This window comes from Protopterus annectens, chromosome 5.part0 (genome assembly GCF_019279795.1).
Source record: "Protopterus annectens isolate FY-2018-M chromosome 5.part0, PAN1.0, whole genome shotgun sequence".
NCBI lineage: Eukaryota > Metazoa > Chordata > Ceratodontiformes > Protopteridae > Protopterus > Protopterus annectens.
Genome location: NC_056735.1, coordinates 296,939,036 through 296,966,064, shown reverse-complemented (window position 1 = coordinate 296,966,064; position 27,029 = coordinate 296,939,036). Strand labels below are relative to the sequence as shown.

Here is a 27,029-nt window from a genome sequence, read left to right as displayed (position 1 = left end):
AAATTATATATATATATATACATATACATACACATATACACACACACAAAATCTGATGTTCTACTGATTAGACATTAACATTAAATGCTAAGTTAACCAAAATAACAAAGACCAAAAAAATTCCGCCAACAGCAAGATAGTCCAGGAACGAAAAATGCAGGCCAAGAAGACGTTCCATTAGTTTAATGAAACACAGCAAAATTGACAAGATTGTGCATTTTCATATAAAAATACTTCATCAGAATCTGTTACAAAAGTAGAAACACCAAGTTTAAATACCCCTCCCTATAATCACATGACAGTTTGCATCAACAATCCACTCACTTGTAGAAAAAAAGCATGCCTTAAAGCAACAACATGTTACAAGTTAAAAGTTAAAAAATATTATGTTATCTATTACTTTTCAAATATAAAATGAAAATAAAAGTAATTCTTGCCCAACAAAAAGTTGTTTTATATAAATATATGTTGAAATGCACAGAACAACAGCACCTGGCTACACTGTACAAGATTTAAGTTTTAAAACACAAGCTAGAGACACCCCTTCATAGAGACCAGGAGGGTTGGTAGCATTTAATGTAAACTGCCAACGCAGTTCCCTTTCTTCCAATTTATCCTCCCATGGTCCCCCTCTAAGGTCTTGTAACACTTGTTCAAAAACAAAAAAAGCAAAAACTGTGACTGAGGTACTCTATAATGTGTTTAGCATGGGCATTTTTACTATCCAGTTTTCTAATACCAGCTTTGTGTTCATATATACGCTCTTTGATTTTCCTCTTTGTCTTGCCTACATAAAAATGTTTACACGGCTGACATACAGCAGCATAAACCACCCCCATACTGTTGCAGTTACAAAAATTTCTATATCTAATTGTCATTTGGTTTAACACCAGGTTGTCACCTTCCAGTATGTCATTACAATAATTGAAAAAGCCACATTTATAGGTGGCAGTCCTTTTGTTACTGCATCCATATATACATATCTACACACCACATAGCTAGTTGGTCATTTTCTTATAATTACTATGTCTATTTTATTTTTTTACATCTGGAGAAAAAAATTTCTACTTTGTATTTTCATGTGCGCAATATATACACAGTTTAAAACAAGCTGCTTTGGAGCAGATCACGTTTTATTTGGTGTCTTTTATTTTTAGTCATCCTTGATAATAATCAAAAGCCTTCTGATAAAGATAATTACAAAAACAGTCTGTATTAACTTCACATTGCGTTACCTTCAAATTATTAAAAAAACTACCCAGCTCTCTCATTAAAATTTCTAATAGGGGTTAGCAATATAATTGCTTTCACTTAAGATAACTGTAATTCTCATTACAGGGATAATTATAGAAGATGGTTACTGAATGTCTCAAAGCTCAGTAGCGAGCTACAAGAAATTTCCAAAGATCTACATTTTCCATGAGTTATATTAATATCAATTTACCATCTGCACATTTAATGAACTATGAAAAATATGAATTTAGTCCATTACTTTGATGATAAACTTGTCGCATGCCAGCTCTTCTAGTTTAGCCTGTCAACAGGACCAAGTTATCAATGAGGCAATACGTCAAGATATCCATATAGCAACTTATTGCAGATCATCAACACATAGAGAAGACATCCAGAAATAAGCACCTTACCATGTGACAGACAGCATCACTAACACCTCCTGCTACTTATGTAACTCACAGATCTCATCATCACAGAAAAAGGGGAACATGTTCCCTGCATAACAAACGCTTGATGTCTCCTTAGGGAAACTGAGTCAGTACTTGACATGTCATTGAGTGAGACTAGTGGGAAACTCAAAGATGCTCTCAGTTAAAAGTCCCATAACAGTTTATCTTGTTCCCAAAAATATTAACAGAACTATACTCAGTAATTCAGGAAAAGCAGATCAACCTGCTTTTTTCTAAACACAGATGGATTGATAGAGCTTTGTATTATTAACAGCAAGGATTTGAAAAACATCTTCAACTGTAAATGCCCGTATGTGAAGGCATTTATCTCTGCACATCAACTTACACTTGAGTGGTTAGAGGATGTGAAAATTATCAAAAACACAGCCTTAGATAATAAATCAGTTCCAGCTGTGATCAATAGTGAAGAATAGCCATTTGTAATTCGAAAGGAAACATTGAAGGTAAAAAAAGAGGGAAAAAGAGGATCCCAAATGATCTAAAGACTACAAATGTTAAGAAATGGAAAAACAAGGACAGTTAAAAATAAGAACACTTCCAAGAAGAAATGTATATAACAGGGATCTTACAATATACAATGAAGACTGCAATAAAAGTTCAGTCAGCAGAGAAACAAATAAATACTATATAGACAGTGATAGCAAGCTATCAATTTGTGATGAAGATATTATAACGTGAACTTGTAGTGCCAAGTGTTGAAATTAATGATGGTGGGACATTGGGTGAAACTGCATTAAAAAAAATCTGTAACAATTACAATGAAACAATAATCAGGATATTGTTAGTGCCAAGTGTTGAAACCAGAGAAGGTTGGAATTCAGATGAGATTTTTTGTTGGAAATTAACGCAAAATTTCAATTAAATAGCTACATGGTGGCCTCTATCCTGAAGTCACAATATTAAATAAAGGTGGGAGAACAAAAGATAGTTTACATTCATTGATAAAGATGATTTAATTAACTTTGCTGAATATGGAAATGAAGAATGTATTAACATAAATATTATGGTAAAAAGGGAGACAGAACAAGTGAAGAACTCTTGTTAGATGATTCAAATTATATCAGGAAGAAAAAAAGCTGTTGATGCAAGTGTTAATGAATGAAAACTCTATTTTGAGAGATCCATACCAAGAAATTTTTGTCTTCATGGATTCCTTGTTAAGAGCTGCTGTAGGGAAACTAAGAGTAGATAAAGAAGCAATAAATGTCTCATCCTTACCTGGCTTGAAACTTATTATCATAAGTACTGCCATTCATAAGTTCTCATCAAAGTAGAAGATGCTTATTATTTATACAGGTGTAAATGATTTATGACACACTGTATTAAACCACATTGTTGTATATTTGGAAAGCAAAGAGATTTACTGTGCACTAAGTGAAATTATACAATGAACCCCCTATTAATATTCCAAAACGTGCACGCTGATTGATCAGCATGCACATTGTAAATCAAACTTATACTAATGGAAAAAGGTCCAGTCACCCAGACTTTTTCAATTAGTATAAGTCTTTTTTTACAGCAATGGAGAACGCAAGATCTCTGTTGCTTTTTAGACACTGTTTCACTATGTTAAAGGAGTTTAACATAGCGAGACAGCTTTAAAAAAAGTAACTGAGATCTTCCTTTCTCCGTTGCTTTTTTTAAAGCGGTCTCGCTATGTTAAATGGGTTTAACATAGTGAGACACTTCGTAAAAAGCAAGGGAGATCTTGCTTTCTCCATTGCTTCTACCCACAGCTCTGATGTACTGCATAAGCATATACATGCGCAGTACATCAGAACTGCCGCAGAATACCAGACAGCTGCGGAAGGGCAGCAAGGAGACATTATACAATGCCATTATTTAAGAAAACTAAGTATTTTTTTTTCTTAAATAATGTCATTGTATAATAGCAATAACCCACTTCTGGGTGTGGTTAATGGTGGATTTTCCCACAGTTGTCTTTGTTTGGCCACTCAGGCTTTGCCCTCGTGACCAAACCACACCAACCGTGGGTAAATCCACCATTACCAACACCCAGGCATGGGTTATTGCTATATTATTACATCATTGCCCTGGTCAGATTATTTGTTTATGAAAGTGCATTAACTTAACAACTGGCTAAGACAATTAGCTTGGCATATAATATTGACCTTAAGTACTAGGAAGACCGTGTACTGTACAGTAGGTTATTTTCTAATGACATGCATCCTTTCACTTCATATGGTACCTCTTTTGTTGCTGAGAAGTTATCTGACTATACAAAATATTTTTAAAGTTAAGCGTCGGACTAGGGAGAGGTGTAACACCACCAGCTCTGATAGAGTTACAAAATGCTACTACTGTAATGGACACGGTCTATGATAAAACTGGAGTAATATCAGAAGGGAATTATAATTAATAGCAATTACTGAATGTTGGACGTCTGAGGATTACATCATGAAAGGTTATACAAAATATGAATTCCTGAGAGATAATTTAATGGATGAAGAGGTTACTTTGATTCATAATTCTACTCCTTTAGTACTTATAAAGCAAGTAAGAGAGATTTATAGTGCAGATGACGATATTATTAGTAATAGATCAACACATGCAGTGTTATGGTATTGAACATCGTTTATGGATAATTTAATCCACTGGAGTATTATGAACCAGTTAGAAAAGTGTTTACATTATAAGAGTATACCCAAGAAGTTTATTGTATGATCATCTAGCAAAATCTGTATTGGGTAAATCATTTATTAACATGACAACATTAATCCATATGACACAACTGATTACAGAAGGGCCTAGAGGTTCAAACATATTTGATTTAGTTTTAATTATAATACCTGAAAGTGTAAGTAATTTGAAAACTAGATCTCTGTTTGGATGCTATAGCCACTACTCTCTGACTTCTGATCTTAACCTTTCATAGGTTCATAAGTGTGTACTAGCTAATTGCCCTGGAGCCTTTACAAGCCTGGCCCATATAAGTGCCATGGCATTGTGCCGCCTGACGTTAGTTCCCAGTGCCTCTATCAAGTAGACCCACTGGACTGATCCCCAGGCTGAACTTTCTATTTCCCATCCACTCATCAAGATTTATCTTGAAGAGGGCCAGTGAGGTGTTCTGCTTCACATGTATGGGAAGTCTATTCCAGTACATGGGCAGTCTCTGGAGCATGTGGTGCAGAGGGATTTGTATTTCTTTAGATGTAGCATTCTAACAGAGCTGGGTCAGACATGGCTTTGTAAGTCAAGCAGAGATTACCTCTTAGTAGATGATATGAGATAGATAATAGCTGGAGTTTTTTTAGTCTGTCCATGTAGGACATGTGTTTAAGGCCTTAGGATCCTCTTCATGAGGTACTTTAGTGGCTTTTCCAGCTGTTGCATGCGTCTAGTGAGGTAAATACCAAATGGGACATGATACTCGATGATTGGCCTAATGAGGGAAGAGTAGAGAGAGAGATGATGACTCTCTTTTTTCCTGGATACAAAACCCTTGGAAAAATGTTTACATTATAATTGTATACCCAACAATTCATAAACAAACAAAAAAAGTTTAATATAGATGATCTCAATTATCACTCAGTAATGGAAAGAGCATAACTGATACAACCCTACATCTCAAAACCCACTGCTAATGTAAAGATGCTGCATAGACAACTAGACTAATTTTAAACCTCCATGTTTTCCCCCCTTATATATTAGTCTTCTCTTAACAGGATTCAAACCAGACTTTCAAATTATTCTAAAAAATCTCCAACATTTCTCTTTCTGACAGTTCATAACATTTCCTGAATACACATTTTCCCAGAATTGGGTCCATTGGGCCACTAGGAGCCTGTTTTCAATGGAGTCCAGGGGAGAAAAGCTTCAGTAAATGAACAAAACAAATAGAAGTAAATTACAAAGCAAGTTATAACAATAGATAGTATAGTATAGTATACTATAGTAATACCAGTTATAAAATGGGAAAAATGCAAAAGCAGGCATTCATTAACAACAATAAAGTGGTATACAATTGCATTTAGGTACAAAATCTGTTGATTGCAATAGGTGCTTATTACAGTGTTATGCAATCATATTTATATACAAGTGTATGATTACAATAGATGCTTATATGAGTTAAGAAATAATAGTAGGACATTTGGAGGTCTATTAAATCTAGGGGAGTAACTTGAATTGGGAACTTCATGCCAGATGGGAACAGGACCATTCCCATTGGGAAGTTAGATGGAAGTGGAGTAAGGTTTTGAAGGCAGACAGGTTGCTAGTTGTGCAGATTATTGGAGGAAGAGAACTCCACAGGCGAGCTAGGGAGAAGGACAGAAGATTTTTCCCTGGTGGACGGGAGGGTTTGTGTAGTTCAGTGAGATTTTGGAAGTTAGATCTTAGGGATCTACTGGGCTGGTGCATCTTAAAGGTGGTGGCCAGGGAGGGGCAGAAAGAGGGGGTTAAAGATTAGCTTATGGGCTTGAGTGAGTTAAATATATGTGAGGTAGCTGGGTAGTTCTAGCCAACTGAGTTTGTGATGGGCAGTACAGTGATGTGTTAGGGATCTGTGGCCAGTTGCAAACTTTGAAATTTGATAGTAACGGGATGATAGTTTAACTTTTATGGAGGATTGTAGGTTAGTAAGGAGTGGGGCTCCATATAGGAGGGATGGGATAAAGTATGTTGTAGAGAGTGTTAGTTTGGTGGGGGGGGTGTACTGATTGTGACGATAGAGCATGCCAAGTTTCTTATGTGTTTTTTTGATGTTTGCTTGTGAGTGTCAAACTTGATTTGGTCATCGATTAGGATACCTAGCAGTTTTATATTAGATACTATTTCAAGGGGTGCATTATTCTGACTGGTGATGATGAAGATATTTTTGTCTAGGACGGTGGTTTTTGAAGTGGTGAATAACATTAGTTTAGTTTTTGTGGCATTGAGTGCTAGGTGGTTGTCTAGTATTCATTGTTCAGTTAAGGAGAAGGCATTTTGGGTCAGTTTTGTTAAAATGGGGATGGAGGTGGCAGAACACCATAGGTGGAGTCATCAGCATATTGGATGAGGTGAGTATCAGGGATGGTCTGGTAGAAGTAATTTATGAAAATGTTAAACAGCAGGGGCCCAAGAATAGAACCCTGGGGTACTCCTGTGGGAGTACTGAGGAATGGGAAGGTAGTTTTTTCCATTTGACCTCTTGTTGCCTATCAGATAGGTAACCGGTAAACCATTTGATAGTGGTGGGGAAAGGTTCAGGTTAGAGAGTTTGGTGAGGAGAAGGTTGTGAGAGATGATGTCGAAAGGCCTTTGATAAATCTAAGAAGAGGGTTGATACAATAAAGCCAGAGTCGCAGGCTTTGTTAATAGTTTCGAGGAAGGCAAGGAGAGCGGTCGTGGTGCTGGGGCTGGGCCTGAAACCATGTTGTGTGGTGGTTAAGAGTTGGTTGTTTATGAGATATGGTAACAGTTGTAGGTGGATGCATTTTTCTAGCAGTTTGGAAATGGAGGATAGGATGGTAATTGGATGAACATTTTAGATATTGTTATTGCTTCCACCTTTGTGAAGTGCAATAATTAAGGCTTTTTTCCAGGGTTGAGGTACCTGCCCTTCTGTAATTGACCGGTTTATTAGGATACAGATGGGAAAGGCTATGGCCTCTGTGGATATTTTTAAGAAGTAAGAGGGAATTTGGTCTGGGGCATTTGAATTTGGTTTCAGCTTTTGTAGGAGTTTTTTAATAGTAGAGGTTGGGATGGCTGTATGGAGAAGGGAGTGGGTATGGAGGAGGAGGTAATTCAGTGAGAAGAGGTACTAGAGGAGGAAGGAGTAGGTGACTGTAGGGGTGTGGAAGTAGGATGGTTGGTGAAGGAGGTAGTTAGTTTGGCAGTGGAATCAATGAATAAAATGTTGAATTGGGTAGCAAGGTCAATGTCAGTGGCATTTGGGGTCAGGGCAGGGGTTTTCTTTTTTACCAGGAGTAATCAGAGAGCAGATTCCCTGCCAGAATTTTTTTGGGTTTGTACTATGAGTAGTTTTGAAGTGAGGAAAAATAAGATGTGCAGTCAGAAGAAATACATTTTTTTTACTTTGTTATGCAGTAATTTATTCGTGAAGGGTGGTGGTTGTTTTGTGTTTCTGGTAACGTTTCCAAGCTTTGTCTTGGAGTGTCATTATGCTTAAGGTGTCTTTACTTAACCATGGTACAGATTTACTTTTAATTAATTTTGTTCTCAGGGGGGTCAGGGAGTTTAACAAGTGTAGAAAGGTTGTGTTGAAATAGGTAACAGCACTATCTAGAGGTAGAGTTCGTAGTGGATTCTAATCGGTTTGTCTGAGCAAGTTTGAAAATATTTTGGGATTGAAGTTTGCTTGTGTCCAGATCAAGATATAGGTATGTGATAGTTGTAAGGGGGAATAAAGACGGGCTGAGTGAGTTGGGAAGAGTACCGCTGTCAGAGATGTAATGAGGATGGGATACTAGAATTCAGTCAAGGGTACTTCCAGTAGAGAAGTCCTTGGAAGGTCTGGTTTTGGTGTTGATGAGCTGGAAGAAATTGTAGAGGTTTATATTTAGGGGGTTTGTGGGGGAATGAATAGCGTCCCAGTTGATATTTACATCACCCAGGATGATGGTTTCATTAGTTACATTGGTAGAAAACAAAGAGAGAATATGTTTGAGTGTTGTGATATTATCATCTGGAGGGATATAGAGAGATACAATACAGATGAATTTCTGCTTGTTTATCTGAAGTAGGTTTGAAACTAGTTCTGCATTATTAAATTGTGGAATGGGTTTGGTGAAGGGAGTAACTGAGAGGGAGAAAGAGTAGAGCAGTGCTACTCCCCCACCTTTCTTGTTTGGTCTGTCATTTTGAATACTGCAGTAGTTGGGTGGAATTAGTTCAGAGTCATTTATGTGGGGTTTCAACCAGGTTTCAGGGATGGACAGTATATCTGGTTCATTGTTAAGGAGCCAGGCATGGAGGTTGGGGATTTTATTGCATATGCTTTGGACATTTAGAGCTGTGAAGTGGAGGGACTTTCTGGTTATGTGGGGTGAATGTGAAGGGGAAGTTGTCTTATGTGTGGAAGGGGGGCCAGGGTTAGGGTGGATATTGCCATACAGAAGGAAAAGCCGAAAGAAGAAAAAGTGTAGTATTGTTATTGTTGAACAGAAAGGGGGAGATGGGGACTGAGGAGGGTGTGTGAAGTCTGAGGAATGTGTTAGTTCTATGGAAAGGGGGGTGACTAATGTTAGGTGGAGTGGTAAGATAGTTTGGATAAGACAAAGTAAAAGGAAATGCTAAATGGGTTAAGGTGGAGGGAGATAGGATAGGTATGGTGGTTGATTGGAGTGAGGTATACGAGAGTCAGTTAGTTACTGGGATATGTTGCAGTGGTTGAGTTTGGTTTGATCCTGATAATTCGGGGTGTGTTCAGTAATTTGGGTGGGATGATATGATTGGTTGATAGAGAGTATAGGTGTGGTTAAACCTCTATAAAAGTGTAGATGTGCTGGGGGCGGGTGGGATATAGGGGCAGGGTAGGGGAGCGGAGTGAGCCCGCAGGGCAAATGGAGCGGGTAGTGCCAAGGATAAGGAAGAAGGCAAGACTACAAGAGACAATCAGTGGTTGAATAGGTAAGGTAAGAGTTAGGAAAGGTGTGGAGAATGAAGCAAGAGGTAAGAAAGGTATGGAGAATGAAGCACCGGTTTACTATAAGTGTTGATAGGTAAGAGCAAGGAGGGTCACAGAGGTTGAAGGCTTGGGCAGGGTATTAGTGGACCCCTTAGAAATGATTCAGTACTTGCTTAGCATGCGAGATAAAATGAATAGTATGGATTGGATATTATCCATCATAGATGCTCTTTCTTTTTCTTTTTAAAAAAATAACATGAATGTCTCCAATAATTAATTCACTGACTTATTTTATTTCATTTCTTCTATTAACTTTTCCCACTGTACCACAATTACTTTTGTCTTCCAAATTTAACCCCCAAAATGTTTATAATTTGAAAACTTTATTCCTTCTATCTTTACTGTCTCACCTAGGCTTTGATTAGCACTATTACATCCATAGCTTATCTGTCACTATTAACAAATCAACAGCATAAAACAAAAATACAAGTATTTGCACATTGTCACATGCATTACTTTGACCTTCTATCAATTTTCCCCTACTACATATGCCACTGCATTCATTAGCAATACTGACAAAATCCTACTCATCAGACACCATTGTCTTAACTCCTCTAACAACTCTGAACTTCCAAGTAATTCATCCATTTACCATGGCAAAACTATCGTATGTTGATTCTATAAAATGTATAAAGTCTATTCTCATGTCCATAAATATACAATAAACGTTCATGTTTGACATTATCAAAATAATTTTAACCTCTTTTTTCTTCCAATATATAATTTACTTTACTTTTTCCTCTAGTACCATAACACCATTGCCTCAATTTTCTTCTGCAACACCTTCTTGAGCCTTTGTTGCAATTTCTCATATAGATATTATAATCATTTAAAGGAATGGTCCTGCAAATTTTAATAAAGGTTAATTCCATTTTTTGACAAAAGTTTTACAGCTCTTTCACAAATACTAGCACTCATAAATCCATCATTATTTCACTCATTAAAAATTCTTACAAAATTCCTTTTTGTTACATCACTAAGGCTTTATAACATGTATAACCTGTCATTTATCCCCATGTCAAACTACCCTCTTCTTTCCCCATACATCTCTTCCATATATTCCACTACAATATTTATTATCTGTTCTTGTATTTTCTATTTTTTTCTTCATCTCTTAACTGCCTTATCATCCCTTCTCTGCATTTAGCCCTTTTCCAAAATGACAACACTTTTTTTTTTACTTTTAAGATTCTCTCTTCTATAAGTACAATATCTGTGGTTACCTGTCTTCCCCACTGCATTCTTGTTTCACCACTGCATTATTTTTCTAACTCCTTTTACATCTCTGTTTTCTTTTTGCCCTTTTTTACATATATTACAATTAAAATCTCCTAAAAGTACAATATCCACATTTATTGTAACATATGGTTTAATTTTCCCCAAACGAATCCTCTGTCTCTAACACTGGCAGGTGCATAAAGCCCCGTTAAACTCAATACCTTTTCCCCCCATATATCAGCTGTCACACTACCTGATTAAACTATAGAATAAGTCAATATTTTTAAATTAGCATTATATAAAAAGCTACATATTGGCAAGTTTCTTTCCTTAAATTTCACAAAATGTCATTCCCCCACAAACTTTCCATTTGAAATCTTTTATTTTATTACTAAGCCTTATATGCTTCAAAATGGATATCTCTACATTTAAAGTCTTACACCATTTTAGCACACACAGAAGTATCTCAAACCACTTACAACAATGCTAACATTCCTAGAAATTATTCTTACATTTCTCCTTCCCATTTTTATAATTTTGATGAAACATTTTTTTATTTTTTTCTCATTTTTAATTTTTCTCCCTAGTCATTTTCTTTTAAACTGCACATGATCTTTCTCTGACAGACCTTTTTCCCCTTAAAGTAATCTCTGCATCTCCTTCCTCATCTTGTGTACTATACTGCATGTTTTGCCTTTTTTTTTTAAAGAGCTCATAAAGATATGAGATTTTCTATCAAAAGCAATATAGTCATATTCAAATATGATAGCCACGTCCCTATCCTAAATTGTACAGCTATACAATTTGTAATACAGAAAAGTTAAACTTGAAAAATTATCAAAGATTTATAAGCCAATCTAACTCAAGGGATTAACAGGAACAGCAAGAAAAATTTTAAATGTTACCAATTAGTTTATATAATAATTGGATTAGCTTATGTTTAAGAGATATTTACAGAACACACAGACATTTCACAATTCAAGTTAGCTTATGGAATCTAATATCCTCCCACAGAATTCTATGTGCATATGCTGGAACTAAAATGGACCAGATGCAGATATAATATATTACTGGCATGAATGTCAGCAGGTGTATAACTGCAGGAGTAAAACAAAAGACGTGTATGATGAGGATCTATGTATCATCATATATTGAGTTTTTTTTAAGCAACAAAGTTGACGGCTGTTCAAATTACAATACGTTAATAATGGCAAACTAAAAGGATACCCTTCTCCTTGATTTAGAACTACTACTATATGTCTTCATAGCTCTAATTTACAGGCTCATAGGTAAGTACTAGGCTAGCTGCCCTTGCAAGCCATTTTAAGCCTACCCAACTTTCATTTTTGCACTCAAAATAATCTATCCCCTTTGGTATTAGATTGGCCATGTCTATCTCATGGTTGATAATTATATATTACCCTTAACAAGAATAATTGTGATCATACCACTCATAATATGAGTGGACCTGTGCATGGGATACAACATTTAGGAGCTGCTTCTCTCCATTAGTAGTACACGGAGCAGTCCTGGAGACTCGCTGTCTCTAATACTCTCCCTGCGGGAGGAATAAACCTACTTTAGTGAAGTAGGTAGATAGATGAATGTTCTTGTTCTAATTATGTTCAACAGATCAGTTGTTTAAAGGCAGTTACAGACAATGGTGTCAGATTCCAGTAGAGCTGATTGGAGGAAAATCTGGGAGATGGAAAAACAAGGAGCCAGTCACAAAGCTTAGAGGTTAGTCCTTTATTTGCATATTCCTGAAACCAATGAGAGTTTACCAGCTCAGAAGCCTGTGTAACCTCATTCTTAGTGAAAAGGTTTTTATTTTTATTTTTAACAAAACATGACAACAGACAATAAGCTACAGCTATAGAACTACATTTAAGAAAACACGTTTTCCTGAGCTTCGTCAGGTCCATCTATGACTGTGGTGAACTCTTTGATCATTTGAAATACCTGCTTTAAGGAGGCTGTCACTAGACTTTATTAGCATGTTTTGCAACACATGTAGTATGAAAGGCTGTGTTTGCCTTTCTGGGGCTCATATTCCTTTGAGCTAATTATGAAAGCTTTATTACAGATCTTTTAAGCAGTCTGAATTGTACTTATTGACATTTGCATTACATATAATACGACAGGCTGTGCCCACTTTTATGGGGGCTCATATCTCCAGAAATACATCATGAAAGACTACTATTTTTCTTGCATAGCAAAAAGGTATACAGAGTCTGCTTATAAGAGGCTCATATACATGAGCAATGTGACCAGTCGCCATTCTTCTTCCTTGTGATGGCAAATTTTTTTATATGCAGGGGCGATAGTTACTTAGAGGTACACTAGGTGAATCCAATTCTTTTTAACAATACATGCATCCAGAGAAATAGCTTACAGTAGAAACCAGTCCCAGTGCTCATTTTTACAGAGCTCATGGATGTGCACAACTAGCAGGACAATTAAATTAAAGTTTGAGACCTCAACAACTTTTGTATAGGCTTTCTATTCCCTTGGAATACAAATCAATGATATGGTGATCTACAGAGATATTAAAAACTTTAATAAAAATAAGAATTTAAGATCTTTGAACATAGGTAAACTGTGCCTCTAGTGTAAAGAATATAGCAATGTGGAGTGGTGCCCTGGGTTAGCAATTTTCAATCTACTTGAAATTACAGAAATTTAGTTAAATCCGGGATAAGTGGCTAGAGTACATATACCTTGTTGCTGTGGGGTAGCTGCAGTGAGAGGGAGAATGTGCCTTGTCTCACAGCATGCGTCTATGGTGTTCCAGTCTGGGGTCTTCACTATCAAGCTTCTTCCTGAGTCTAACAGTTATTGAGGACTCTTCTGTTCAGATTCTTCCCCTCTTCAGGTTCCAGGTGGTGAAATTAGGGTTCTTCTGTTTAGATTCTTCCTCTCTTCAGATTCCAGGTAGTTAAGGTAGTGCACAAGAGGGCTAGATAGCTCTGTGCCCGGCTAGATAAAGGGCTAGAAACTGGGAGGGATCAGGTGGAAGGGCAGTTAGCCAATTTCCTGAGAAAAGGGTGGTGCCATGGGGCCCGGGGGGGGGGGGGTTTGATGATGCAAGAGTCTGATGTAATTGATATGGGTGTGGGCTGTCAATCAAAGGAAAAGGCTAGTGAGTGTCCCCCCTTTTTTTGTTACTCCTAACAATAAAAAAAGGAAACCCCAAGTCCCAAATGAGAAGTGGAAAAGATTTTTCTAATAAATGAAAGTTGCTTTTTCAGACTGTGCACACCATGAGGTAATAAACATTTTCAAACTCATGATAATTACTGTTTAGATCTGTACTCATGTTGAGAGCCTTCTGGATTACCTTTGTTTTCTGTAGGATACAGAGTATAGTGACAGGGCTTTGAGTGATCTATGTAGGAATGGTTGTTTAGGTCTTGTTTCCTTTTAGGAAGGTATGTCTGTTGGTATTCCAGCTGTTGCAGGTGTCTGGACAGATACATGCCAAAGGTGGCATTATATTCAATAACTGGCCTAATGAGGGCTGAGTAAAGGGAACAATGACAACCCCAGAGCTAGACATAATTCCTTTGCTTATAAGCTGTACAGTATAGATGGATATTATAGCAACAGGCATATGTTGGTCAAAAGTTAGGTCACTATCCACATAAGTTCCCAAATCCAGAACTGGGTCAACTCTTAGGGGCATATTGTCAGTGAGGTAGTTCCCTGGGGTATATGGCTTTCCAAAGTATATAGTGATGAATTTTTTGGCATTTAATTTCAGTCCATGATTATGACACCAGTCATTCATTTGGGACAAATCTTTCTGCAGGATGGATGAATCATTTGGGGATTCAATGACTGCTCCTAGCTTGCAGTCATCTGCAAACTTTGTTAGTCAGAGCCCTTTGGCATTGGCTTTTACTTCAGAAAAGCAGATGCTAAACAGGGGATGTCCTAGCACAAAACTCTGGAGGACTACTTAAGAGTTTTTGGAAATTAAATGGCAATTAAAGACCAATGCTACTCAAGCTCAGGGTCTTAATGAAAATGTGTCAGTAAGTAGTGTTTTAAAATTAAAAGCTATTTTTTATGTGAATTTTGTAGGAAAATGTTACTTGTTTGATTGTATTTTATAGTACTGTTTGTAAGTTTATTTATGAATGAAGCATAAAAAAAGAGGAGTTTCATACTTGTGTTTAGTTGTCATTTTATGGTTACATGGCTTTTAGTGTGCTAACATATTGGTGAGTTGTTCTTTACTGTTTTAAAATGTCTTTTTATATGCATATAAAACATTCATACATGTATTTGCTTATACATATGGTTGATTTTGGTGGTGGGAGCTGCCTTTGGTTCATGTACATGCCTTTACTAATTGGATAATTAATTCATTAATTGTGGGATTGCCTTGTGATATAAAAACCCAGTGATTTTAATTTGTTTTGTTCTGATGAACTCCTGTTAACCAAAAGACGAAAGCTCTTAACTGGTTTTATATCAGTAAAAGTTTTTTTTCTGGGCGGCACGCAGCTCTGAAGTCTTTCAACTCTGTTGTTCCATTTAGAAAAGTTTGTGAAGACTAATGCAAGGTACATTGGGCAGTGTACTGAAATAAATGATTGCCCTGGGGTATTAGAAGGCTTGACCCCAGAGACGTAGGACTTCCCTACCCTTGAAAGCAGTATCACGTACTTGGATTTCAACAGGTGCAAATTGATAATTCCCTTTATAGTGCAGGTACCTGTTTCTAAAGTTTTCTGCAAGGCTGTTTTGCTGAAGTGTTAAGAAGATCCTAAGGAACTGTTTACAACAGCTGTGCATCTGTCCTTCTTCAGTGTTTACAAACTGTGAAATACAGCAGTTTTACATTTTGGTTCTGAGAGCCATGCATCAGTAATGCAATCTAGTACCCTTTTTTTTTTTATGAATTTTTTTTTTTCGAAAAGCAAATGAGAGGTACAATGCATGTATCAATGCTGAATGGAGAGCAGGATTTAATTCCCAGAAATGTGGTTGCCCAGGAAAACTGAGGAAACAATTTATATTTAGCAAGTTTAAGCATCGGGTGAGTACAGTACTAGAAGTTGTAAGCAAAGAGAAGATAACAGTCTAAATTCTTTAGACATTGACCAGTTCAAAGAATGCAATATGCAAAGTAATACTGGCATGCAAGGTGGGCACTACAGACCACTTGGGGTGCTGTGAGGTCAAATGCTTCAGGTGAGGGGCCTTTCTATTCCTAGGTACGTTATTTTCCTGTAGCACCCACCTTGGAGGACATTGTTCCACTTAGTAAATTGTGAATTACAGATTGCATATAGGATTTTGATGTAAGATAGCTCCTCCACCCCAACTATTTTAACATAGTTTGCTTCTCAATAGACACAGAATTATGGCATTTTAGTTGCCTATGTAGTTATCCTCCACCCTTGATAATTTTACTGTGGCTCTCTGCATCTCATAGACACAAACACAGGTAGACACACACAGTCAACATTTGTGTTTAAAAGTCTTTTTCTAAGATATGTATTGCTTTGTGTTCAAGTCTTAAATATTAGAAACGGTGGGTATTTAAAGTTTCAGGCTCAAATTAGATAATAAGCAAATCATATCTATATTTATATTTATCTCTATATATTTTAGAGATATTTTGGCTATTTTATTGCTTAATTAGGAAAGGACACCAAAGCGCTGCCTACCTCCACAAACTGCATTCAAACAGTTCTCTTATTCTTAATGAAAATTGTTATTCCCAAGGCTGAGTTAGTAAGTTAAAGAAAAAAAAATCCAGAATTAAACATATTTCCCATGTAGACACATTGCTTTCACACTAAGTACTTTCAATTTTCATCTGGTTCTCCTTTACCATTAATTCATCCCTTTGGAACTTGGAAATGGCATCTAAATTAATAAAATCTCATTGGTCACTCAGAGTGCGACACTTTCCTTCAGAGAATTAACCGAGCATTCAGCAGCAGACATTTTTACTAATGCATACCTGTTTTCCTAAAACAGCACAGTGCTAAAGGTAACATTGAGCAATATGGATAGAAAGCTAGTGTGTTTAATATATGTAAATTTATACATATACACCTACCCTCAAAGCATTATCCTTTGAGCTTTTGTTGTTTTGTCCCAGCCTTTGGAAATCACACACACGTGTATGGAACACATCAGTGGAATGCTACAGTGCTTGTTTTTTTCCACTTTTCTTCACTGCGGTGCTGTCATGATCTACAGTGCAGCAATGCTCTTCATAGTTTGTGCGTGTGTGTTTGTGTTAAAGGGGTGCTTGAGCTAAAGTCCCACCATGATGGTGTTTTTTTAGTTTTGTTTTTTATTACTGTTTTTGGTATTAAAAATCTGATGAAGGGTGACTTGCTGTTGCATAAATCAAATGCAGAGAGAGCGGTGTATGTGTAATTGTGTGTCTGTGCATACGTAAACATATATAAGCATGTCTGCACATTCAAACCTCTATTTTTTCCACCTGTGTAGCTTCATATCCTTTACACAGAAAGGACAAATGAAAAACTCTACAACTCACTAAATTATGACTGATAATCTACAGTTGCCCTGGCATGTAATAATTACCAAAACAGAGTCCCACCATGCCCTAAAGTATTAAAGGCTCTTAAAGGTTAAAACAAAAAAAGTTGACCCCCTAAAGATGAATATCACTGTTCCACATTTAGTAAAAACATGCATTTTTCACTTGTAAAACTTCTAAGTCATGTTCACCATATTCCTGTTCTGTTTACAAAACCATATGCAAGTATCAAATTTCTTCATATTCTGCAAAGTACTGTAGTAGATGGACAGAAGTGCCTAACCCTACTAAATGTCCGATATTAAGGAATACTAAAGTTAGAAGTGTTTGTGGAGTTTTTTTTTTCATTATCTACATAAACTGCATATTATCAGATACTTTTAAGCTTGTAGTCAAATCTCACTGATTTCAAATCCAAACATAACTGTGAACCAACCTAACTCAATAAGCACCATACAACTGGAAAACTGCACCTTGTACAGTTAGCACAAGTATAATTTATTACCTTTGTAGAATCCTACCTCACTGGATCCTGCACATTTAATATACATTCTAAAGGAAATCTTTCCACAATGGTATTTCCATTTTTACTTCAATTTCAACACTTATCTTTGCTGATTTTACTATGCCAGTTCCACTGTAACCACATCATCAGCAATGTTTTCCCTTCCAAAAGATTTTTGTTGAGGCACACAACTGAGGCTCCTCCGGACTTCACCCCCCCCTCCCCAACCTCTCTGTCCATCTGGATGACTTTAGCCTGTCTCTTCCTTTTTATTTTGTGGTGGAGTACACTGCTATCATGAGCACCTATTAATACTGGCACATCCTCCTGGAAAATTACACAGAGAAAAGCCTTCAAAGTCTGCTGACTAATATCCTGTTTAGAGGAAACTGCCCTCCCCTTCTGATTGTGGTGGGATAAAACTCAACCTGCCTCATCACCTCCCCCAGCTCCCCATATATTTAACATGAACTCATGTTGCTGTCAGCATGGATAGATTTCCTGTCACTGAATCTTTGGGATGGCTGCACTATTTACTAACATTTTTCATTTTTTTCTGCACTTTTTTTCTTCTTTTCCATACCACTTTCTATTTTCCACATATTTTCTTTTATTCGCTTCTCAAGTCAGTTATAAATGCAACATCTTTAGCACTTGCTCTAATAAGTTCCATGCTAGCAAGTATTCTATCACTACCTTATTTTCTGACTGGGATTACGTGGTTTGATGGTTTTTATTTCTATTTTGGTAAACCTTGGTTATAACGATTAAAATGTATGTAACATATTATATACAGAAGCCACATTATTTTTCCATCAGCCCTTCTGGCTTTACAAGTTCATTTTCCAAACAAGGCAACTGGTTACATTATTTCACTTTAGAACCATTCATGTGGGTTGTTAAAGCTAGGCGCATTCGAGCAGGATTAAATTTACGACAGCTTTTTTAAATTAATTAATTTATTAAACATAACTTTGTTCTGTACATACTCGTAAGTGTAAAAAACTGCTGGTTTAAGTCCATATGATGTATTTCTGATAGCTCCACATGTAAAGGTTTTCAACAGGACACTTCTCTTGAGTGCACTCTTACACACTCAAACTATATATTTTCTTAGTTAGATGCCACACTTTAAAAGATCCCCATGGCATTAGTGCTTTATTTTAACATTTATCATTGTATTTCCACCTTAGCAATTATTGTTTGGTTTTCATTCTTACATTTTTCACTTGTAGATTTATACACATTCATTCATTTTATAATTTATTACTGACACACAAACCTGATGAAGTATTTATTTGATACGAAAATGATCTTTGTTAAAATGGCTTAGTTCACATTTATTAATATTTATTCAGACAGATGTCTAGTGGTAGATTTTTTGTTAATTAGCTAATCATTTTGTTAGTTAGTTTCTTAATTAATATAGTTTGTATTACTTGGTTATCCTATATAAAGTGTTAATAAGCTGGTCTTATATTATAATTTGTCTCTAGCTTTTTAGTTTCAGTTCTAAGGTAGCACAGTCTCAGTTTAAACTATAGTGTTAAGGGGAAGGGGGACTTGGTTAAAGGAATGATTTTAATGCTTTTATTGCTCTTAACAGACCCACCCTCTGTAACTACTCCCTTGATCCAAACAACCTGATTATATATAAGGGATGTTTTTGATGCTTTTCATTATACTCAACTAGGATCGCTTGTTTGTGTGTTTCAATAAAAGATATTCCATGTTTTACTCAACTGTGGACTGCCTATTTTTTATTTTACTATTCTGTAGCATGCATTTTACAGTTGAACTTTTATTAATAAACTAGTGCTTAACATAATTTAGGAAGTTTACATCATACCCACCACACTACAAAGTTTCTTCTTGATTTTTTTTTGTTTTTGTTTCCTTTTTTTTTTTGCAAGCTCTGTCATTTGGTAGTTCTGGTCATGTCTGTATATCAAAGCAGATTATTAAGTTTATGAGATCCTAATGAGCTACATTCCATGGTACAGGGTTTGATTCACTCAGCCTTCATTTATCTAATGTGTGACACTGAGCAACTCATTTAACCAGACAGTGCTTTTGAGCAGTTGGGCAAGGATTCTCAGTGGTCATTTGTACTGCATACCTAGTAACTACCCTTAATCTATGTCCTATGTTCCACTGCTGTAATTATTCATAATTATTTAATATTCTGTCAGTCTTATTTCTTGTGCTGCTTCCTTTAGCATTTCATCATAATTATAGCTACTATTCTACTTCATTAAGTTTTTCCTGTATTTAAGTCTGTCTTTAAGTTTCTCACCTTTACATCCTGTCTGCCTCACTGTTTCCCCTCTTTAAATTACCACCTTATGCTTACTGCTTTGCTCTCCTAAATTCCACTGATACAGACCTTTTACCAAAGTTGTTTTGCATTCATTCTATTCTACTTTCATTCCCTTTTGCTACATTTTCTTTCTTCCAACACATTTATTGTGATGATCTGCTTAGTATCTTACATTGCAATTTCTATATTTATGTACATTTGCATGATTTGCCTACATTATTAAGTAATATTCTCTCAACATAAAATATATTTTACATACTGGACAAGTTACCTAAATCTTTAACAGGCTAAGTTATGATTTCAAAACATTGTTCTTTTCATGGTTTCTTTTCACTAATTATGTACTACTCAATAACCTTATCATATATATGCCGGAGCCTAATAACTGTATGATTGCAGCTGTATATTATATTATTGTTATATCTGTTAGATTTTTTTTTACTCTCCAGGCCTACACTCTAGCTGGACTTTTTGTCAATCCAAACCAATAAACTAATGAATTATAAGGTACATAATAACAGACAGGCAAGTCTGGATATCAGATGATCTGCGGCAGGTAATAGAGCTCAGCAATATTACATGGGGCTGTTTGAAAACAATGGTAAATTGTATAAGACATTCCAGTCTCAGGCTAAGCAATGAGGTAAAAAAGAATATTTGAAGGCAAAAGTCTTAGCTCCGTAGGCAGAAACAATTGAGAGGTAGTGGGAAAATTAAAATGCTTCTGGAGCTAATTCAAAGTCTTTAGAGCCTGATGCAAACAATGTAACCTTTTGTACTGTTCACCCTTCATCATGTAACACCATGCAAGTGGCTGTATGTTTTTTGAACAAATTTAATCAACTTCATAATTTCCTGAAGCCCAGTCATTTACAGTAAATACTCTTCCTGCAAGAGGATGGCTATAAACCATTTTTTTCCTAGCTTTTCTGTTTAAAAATACCTCATTCTATGATGGAGCTGTTGAAAACATTACCCACTTCAAAAAGCCTAGCAGTGATATGCTCTACCCAACACATCAAAATACATGCACCTTAAATGTATAGACTGCCTTAAGATTTATTTGTCTTAAATCTGTCTATACCACTATTACAACTTTGGATGTGTACTGCTGTAGTTTTTGTAGGCAGCATTATTTCAATATTTTCTGCCTGTGATTACAAGCCTATTTCACTCATCTCCATTTCTGCAAAATTGTTTTAGAAGCTGGCATATAACCAACCTTTTAAAAACCTTAATAAATATAGCCACTTTGTCCCTGTAACATTGTAAGAAACAAGCTCTGAATATGACCTAGGCAACCCTGGTTTAATTAACAACCAAAGTGCTAGAAGGACCAAGGAAAGGGAAGGTAGGAGTGAGTGATCATTGACAGCTCTTTCATCCTGGAGGGGGGAGGTGGTGTGACCCAATGCACCATTCACCCTGGCAAGAATGTTGAGAGACTGAAGGTGGCAGCTATTGAGTCAGGTGGCTTGTGCTGCATGTTGCTGGGTATACACTTGTCTGAGAGCATACATGTGTCAGAGTAAACCGAGAGCCTTGCCTTAGCAGAAGCACCAACTTTGCCAACTGCTTGTAAGGTCTGGATGAGTATAACCTCAGGGTATGAAGGAATATTCTTGACAAGACTTTCATGCAATGGAAACAAAAGGGTCTAAGGCTTCTCTCTCTCATGGACCATAAGGCTGTCACTAATTTTAGGGAACAAATAGGATGGTTCCCACCTAGAGGAAGAATAAATGGGTCAGAGGAGTTTCAGGAAATGGGCTTAAAGACAATGAGTGATATAAGTTTCAAAACTAAAATTAAAAAAAAAAAAAAACATGGCAACTTTCCCAGTGTTCAATATGGTTTAGTCAAGACAAGAGTGCTACAGCAGCAATTTGGACTTTAATATCATCCAGCTGTATATAATTTTAACAAAGGTAAGCTAGGAGGTGTATTATTACTCATTGATCTACCAAAAGCATTTGATGCTGTTGATCACGCAATTCTTCTTCAAATGCTAAAATATGCAGGCTTTGCTGATGGTTCAATAGCCTGCTTTTCAGATTATCTACTTGGCAAGACCCACCAAGACAACCTAAAAAACAAATAATCCACAAATTAAAATAAATACTCAGGGTTTTTTTTGCAAGGGTTATTTGTGACCCACAATGCTGTTTTCTCTATTCATTAACTCGCTGCCCTTGAACATCTTCATATTAAAACTTTTGACGTATGCAGAAATACATATACAACCCTTAGTCTCTCACCTAAGCATACAAAATGTATTCCTAGCAGACTTGACAATCCTGACCCACTGGATCAACTCAAGACAGCTTTATCATAATATGAAAGAATTAAATCCATGCAGTCTGGAGAAGCTGATGGAGTGGGTGGAGAAGAGTGTCAGGAGTGATTTGTGACAGACGAGTACCAGTAAGAGTGAAAGGAAAGGTCTACAAGAGGGTAGTGAGACCAGCTATGTTATATGGGTTGGAGACAGTGGCATTGACAAAAAGGCAGGAGTCAGAGTTTGACGTGGCAGAGTTGAAGATGTTAAGATTTGCAGTGGGTGTGACGAGGAAGGACAGGATTAGGAATAAGTATAGTAGAGGGTCAGCCCAGGTTGGAAGGTTTGGAGACAAAGCCAGAGAGACAAGATTACGTTGGTGTGGACATGTGCTGAGGATGTATGCAGAGTATACTGGGAAAAAGATACTAAGGATGAAGCTGCCAGGTAACAGGAAGGCCTAAGATAAGGTTTATGGATGTGGTGAGAGAGGACATGCAGGTGGTTGGTGTGACAGAGCAAGATGCAGAGGACAGGAAGACATGGAAACAGTTGATCTGCTGTGGCGACCCAATGGGAGCAGCCGAAAGAAGAAGAAGTGTCTGGAGAAGCTGATCAACTAAACTAAGAATATTCTATCTCATCCTTATGTGACCAATCTGGTGCCACTAAGAACTTTAACTGTCTGGATCCAATCTTTCCAGTGGTGATTGAGTAATCACAAAATATATATAATCAACAAACTGCAACACTACTGAAGATTCACAGTATGGCTAACCTCATAAAAAATGCAGAAACACTGACTATGGAGTATTAATGTTACTGATGAAATAGGACTTATACTGACATGCTCTATGACTTCAAAAACACTTGCATTAGATTAATTCTAAAGATGATGCTTTCTGAAAACTTATGTTGATGGCTCCCACTAAGAAGCATTAATGTACTTCAAGAGACTGGATGGTCTCCTATTAAATAACTAGCAGAGAAAGCTGCCCTGCACTGCTATATTTAAACTACAATTTCTGAAACATTGTTCTCCTTTAATACTACATACAGCTGTGCCTAAGGACACCCCATCTGCCATAATGTTTAATAAAAATGCTCCTAAAACAAAAACTGGTCCACTTATCCTACCTTCTTAGCACTGGGCCCCAGTCTGGAAGAAGCAGCAAAATAATTTCCCAAACGCTGGTAATGTTCAGAGCTTAAAAGGAGATGTGCACGCTAACCTAAAAGCCAGATCTACAAGAAAATGTTGCAAAAACTCATCCATTATATGCATACATTCGTGAAACAGGCCAAACTGTCTTTAAATTTTTTTTTTTTTTTTTATTTAACATTTGTTGACCGGGAAAGTCTAACTAGGTTCCACAGATCCTGTTTTCAGCGGAGGCCCGGAGAGAAATGGTCCAGACGCATGTCTTTAGAATGTGGGAGGAAACCGGAGTACCCGGAGGAAACCCACGCGAACACAAGGAGAACATGCAAACTCCGCACAGAAGGCACCCCAGCTGAGAATCGAACCAGAGAACCTCTTGCTGTGAGGCAACAGCATTAACCGCTGCACCACTGTGCCATCAAATGACAAGTGACTCAGTAATATGCACCTGAGAATTCAGAAAGCTACATTAACATATATTTCCTCTGACTGCTGCATCTCCTGATATATGTATACACAGCATGTAATACAAGTATTACCCATTTGTTATTGTTTATTTGCACTCATAGATTTACAGACTTTTACTAAGCTAATGACCCAGGGACCTTTTAAAGCTTAGTTGAGTTTTATCAAAAGATTAATGATGTCCTGTACAGAAACAGAACATTGAGGGCCAGGCATTTATATGCTACGTCTGTCAATAAGGGACATGGGTGCCAGGCCCTGTGTAAATTTCCTGTTCTCCATCCACTGGTCTAGTTTGTGCTTAAACTGGGTAATAGTTGAACTCTGAGTCACGTGGATGGGAAGCTTGTTCCATAGGTGGGACAGTCTCTGGACACATATCTGTCTTTTCAGCATGTTCTATTTATGTCACAGACAAAATAAAGTCCCTAGACCTTGCATTTCTGGTACTCTTTGATTTACGAATATATAGGAGATTCATAAGTGTGGGGTTTGCAAATGCCTTGTAAGCCAGACACAGATCAGCCTTCAGCAATCTATAGGAGACTGAGTAGAGGGAAAGGCCTTTAAGACACTCTGCATAAGGTAGGTTTGTTATGCCTTGTATTCTTTTTGTAAGGAACCTCTGAGGTCACTCTAGTTGCTGTATATGGCTGGTCAGGTACATACCAAAGAAAACATTGTACTCTATGACTGGTCTGATAAGGGTGGAGTGCATTGGGATAATGACCTCTCTGGACCTAGATGCTATCCCCTTACTTAGAAGTTGTGCAACATAAAAGGATTTCTTCTCCCCTGTCTCCACATGGATCATAGGAAGTTACTAGGCTATTGGCCCTGAGGCCCTTACAAGCCTAGCAAAGAATTTAACCCATGTTCCAACAAGCCAGCACCCTATGCCACTCTCCAGCAGGGACACAGGTGGAATTCCAGGGATGTATTTTCTGCTTCTCATCCAGTTATCCAGGTTGTGCTTAAAAAGGGGTAATGAGGTACTCTGCTTGATGTGGCTAGGGAGTCTATTGCACAGATGGGGGGAGTCTCCGCGACACAAATCTGTCCTGTCAACAAGTCTTATTGATGTCACAGACCAGGTTGAGGTCACACGTGTGAGTTACTCGAGTGGAGCTTGACTTGCAGATATGCAACAGTCTCGTCAAGATGGTGTCTGAGATTGCTTTGTATGCCAGACAGAGGTCACCTCTGAGGAGTCTGTATGAAACTCAGTAGAGGGACAGGGCTTTTAGCCTATCTGTGTATGGTAGATGTTTGAGGCCCTGGAACCTCTGTGGTTTCTCCAGCTGCTGCATGTGCTTTGTGAGGTACATGCCGAAAGGGGCGTTATACTCAATAATGGGCCTTATGAGGAAAAATACAGGGATGTTATGACCTCCTTGTCCCTGGATGAGATACCCTTACTTATGAAATGGGCCATGTAGAAAGCTTTCCGTACAACAGAAGCAACATGGTGGTCAAAAGTGACGTTGCTATCAACCTGCGTGCCCAAATCCCTCAGGATTGATTGCATGCTTAGGACATTGTTATTACTGTGATAATTTGTGGGTATGTCACTATCCCAAAAGGGGATGATGATGCATTTTTTTGGTATTCAGCTTGAGGCCATGTTTCTGGCAGCAGTCATTTGTTTGGGTGAGACCCACTTGGAGGATGTCCACATCACTAGGGGAATTAATGACAGCACCCAGCTTGCAGTAATCTGCAAACCCACTGGTTTTGGCCTGCACCTTAGAAAAGTACATCCCAGACAGCAGATGCCCCAAGACTGATCCCTGGGTTACAGCACTTGTTATGGGTCTACTGCTTGAGGTGACATCCCCTATTTTGACTAGATGGGTTCTATCAGTGAGCCATTTTGCTACCCATCTGGTAACATATGGATTGATGCCTAGTTGAGAGAGATTATCTATTATACCTGAGTGGGGACTAGTATCGAAGGCTTTGGCCAGGTCAAGGTAGTCGGTGTCCACCATCTTCACCTCATCCATGGCCTTGCTGACTGTCTCGAAGTCGACCAGATTTAACAGGCATGAACTCCCTTTAACGAAACCAAACTGTGTGGGATCAAGTGTCTGGAGGTTGCCAATGTCTTTGTTAATGAGGTCCATGATTATTTGCTCTATGGCCTTGCAGATCAGGCTAGTTAGGCTGATGGGTCAAAGGTAAGGCTACTTTTTATGTCTGTATCCAGATCCCTGACCATTGGATCGACTCTTAGGGATATTTTATCAACATAGTAATTAGCCAGGATGGTTGACTTCACAATGTGTACAGTTAAGCATTTCTTAGTATTGAGTTTAAAACCATGGCTTTGGCATCATTTATTAGTCAGAGATGGACCTTCTTGAAAGATGTTAGTGTTTGCAGTGGAATTAATGATAACCCCCAGCTTGTAATCATCTGCAAACTTAGTCAGCCATAAACCTTTAGCATTTGCTTCCACATCACAAAAATGGGTACAAAAAAGGAGCAAGCTCAGTACAGAGCCCTGGGGGACTCCACTAGTGACTGGCCTCATGGTGGAGGTGGTCTCACCTATTTTGACCTCCTGGGTCCCATCAGCAAGCAACTTGCCTATCCACCTGGTGATAAAATGGTTTATATCTAAATTGGTGATATTTTCTATAATGCCTGAATGGGTATTGTATCAAAAGCCTTGGCCAGGTCAAGGTAAGCTATGTCCAGTCTTACCTTCATCCAGTGTTTTGTTGACCCTCTCCAAAAGTACACCAGATTTAACAGATATGACCTTCCTTTAACAAAGCCAAACTGTGATGGGTCCTGCATTTGCAGGTTACCTATGTCCTCATTTATCATCTTCACGATGATTCTTTCCATGGCCTTACATATGAGGCTGGTAAGGCTGACAGGCCTGTAGTTACCTGGATCAGTGGCTGGACCTCCTTTGTGCAGGGGAATGACTGTAGCCATCTTCCGCTCCTTGGGCACAAAACCTGACTGAAGGCTCCTTGCATATATACGCACTACAGTATGTATTTTATTGTAATGTTCTTTGTGACACATCTTACATTGTATGCTATCCTTGTATGTTATGTTATGTCATTCAAGAAGTCACTGGTCCAGAATGTATGCTTTAGACATTGTTTAATTTTTTCTTTTTGCCTAGGAAATGTTTGAAATTGGTCATTTTTAGAGGAGTCCACCAAAATT

The 27,029-nt window shown here is 37.5% G+C and overlaps 1 protein-coding gene across 6 annotated transcripts in view; it reads right to left on the bottom strand.

Annotated features, from left to right (window-relative positions):
• The window catches only part of CNKSR2 (connector enhancer of kinase suppressor of Ras 2), a 2,909,208-nt gene that overhangs the window by 2,494,684 nt on the left and 387,495 nt on the right, over window positions 1-27,029 (bottom strand). The window lies entirely within an intron of this gene.